The following is a 2,747-nucleotide window of genomic DNA, read 5'->3' on the forward strand; positions in this document are numbered from 1 at the left end:
ATTAAAAATATTAAATAACCTTAAATTATTACTTATTTTTAGGGGTTGTTAATACCAAAATCACAAGTATACTGTAATTATTTTGCTGTAGGATTATTTTCCAATGGTCTTAATTTGAACTTAATATGTAGTTGCAAAAACAAACTCTAATAGTGTTTTCATAATTCAAATATCTTTCCCATAAATAATATTAATGAAAAACGATAAAAACGACTGAATATACTGACATTAACACATTCAAAACAGAAAAGTAATATTAATAAATTTTTGTTTTTTTTATTACCTATACATATATTGAGACACGAAAATGTAAAATAATATTTCACTTAAAAAATATTTTTGATAAATATTAAGTAAATGAAAACTCTTTTTTTAATAGTTTTAAGTAAAATATAATTGACTAATGGCTGGTTTAAATAAAAATAATAAAAAATAAATAAAAACCATGTGGACAATTTCGTTTTTACGTTAACGTTAATACCTATCAATAATGAATTTTTTCATTGAGATAATATTTATTAATGGCATTTATTGACCAATTAAATACATTTTCCATTATTAAAAATATTAATTTTTCAAATAAAAAAAATGTTTAAAATTAAAACTTTAATTTTAAACAATTCCAAAGGCATAAAAATAAATCGTGTATTATTGTATAATTAACGATAAAACATACAGACATACACTTGTTGTTAAAATTATAATTGCCAGTTTTAAAAATATTAATATTTTAATTTACTTTCAACACCAAAAACTTTATCACTTGGTTACAATTTCCATATATATATGTCTTCAACACTGTCGCACAGATTATATTTTTTATTTCATGTGATCAACTTCATTTTCTTCAACACGAATTACTTTTTTATCGTTGTATTTTTATTTTTTTCTTTAAATTTTGTTTTGAATTGTTTTTGTATCAATCATGGCCTATTTTTTGACCTCTAAGAGTAAATAACCCGTATTTATCTGCATTGCTTATAACTCGTGGAAAGTTTTCATTTGCTTATTCTTCTGAATTATAATCAACGTGTTGAATTTTTGAACTTGAACAATATTTCCAAATATAGCATAATTCCAAGCGTTTCGAATTGACTCAGAAAACACTTTTTCATTCCAACAATAACACGCAAATTTTATGACATCTCCAACTATCTTTTTTGGAATTGTGTATTTGGTATGCTAACATTGTGAGGCAAGTAAAACATCATGATAAGAATTACATAACATCGTTCTGTAATAGTTTTTAAGTGCCATTAATACTAGAATCACACAACTAAAACAGAGCAGATGTTGATTTTGAAAAAAAAACACTTATATTTGATCAATTTAGCACAAAATTATTTTTTCGGGTGGATAATTTTTTATCCCATGATTAGTTCTCCCAATTTTAACAGAACATTCTTTTCAGCACATAATGTATTTTATTTTTTTGACTTACAATAAACTAAAAATATAAAAAAACAAAAACCACAAAACACGTTAAAGTTCATAATCAATTATTTTTTTGGTTTGGCGTTTTTGTTTGCCAAACTTTTTCTTAACTTCTTTTGCCTTTTTGTTAATAGCAAGCAGTTGCATTTTCTTTTTGTTTTATTTTCATTCAACTTTGGAGCACTTTGAAAATAACAATTTGGCGTATTTTAATTATCCGAAGTTTTAGTTTCCATTTCATTTATCAAATTCGATTGGCTTGAATTGTTCGTTATTGTTTGTTTAATACTTGATATTTTTTCCATTTCTTTTTCTCCAATTATTACACAATCTATTTGTGTACTACTTACTATATTTTGAATTTCCTTTGAATTAATACTTTCAAGTGTTTCTCCTTCTGATTCAAAAAAGCATCCAAACAAGTTTTTCGAATGAAGTTTTGCAAAAATAGTATCTAACAACAATTCAATATTACAATTTATAATTTTATCAGTGTAAAACCGATTGACTAACATTTGAATACACTTCGTAGTGGTTTTTGTTTGGTTTTCTTACTTTTTGGATTTGTCATTTCAGTTTGAACTTTTATGTCGGTCTCATTTATAATGTCCAACAAATAATCGATAAATTTTCCAAAAGATGGTTTTGGTGTAAGAATTGTTCGAGAAAGCATGCTGTGAAAGGATTCTGCTATATTGTTGGTGCGCATCATTAAATCATGGTGGCACCAAATCGAAATCATTACATCATTTAACCAAGTGTTTTCGAAATATTCATAAACAATAAAAGAATCTTTATCTTTTATACGTGATTGTAATATATAACATTGATGTTTTAAATCTGTTTCTTTCAAAAAAGGAAGTGTCATAAGTCTTCTTACTTCTTTGGAGATTTGCCCATTACACTTATATTTTTCAGACAAGTGAAAGTTTTGAATTTTCCGCCACAAACATTGTGTAATATGGAAATAACACCCTTTCATTTGACAACTCAAATCTCTAATAGATTTTATAAAACCTGCCTCAAAATCGGAATATATTGTTGAATCGGTTTTATTAAAAATTGGAACACCAAATAATATCAAAGATATTTGATCAATAACAAATAATACTTCTTTGTATACTGTTGCATCTTTTTTATTTAACAAAACATAAAAACAAGAAAATGAAAACAAGTCACTACATACAACATGGAATGTCACCAACTGATAATGGGTTGTTGGGCACCTACTAAAAGTGCCATCTACACAAATAACATTGACGTATGTGGCTTTTTCTAACATTGATTTCGAACCAAAAATAATAATTGTATTG

This window comes from Entamoeba invadens (assembly GCF_000330505.1).
Source record: "Entamoeba invadens IP1 unplaced genomic scaffold scaff_1105074725851, whole genome shotgun sequence".
Classification (NCBI taxonomy): Eukaryota; Evosea; order Mastigamoebida; family Endamoebidae; genus Entamoeba; species Entamoeba invadens.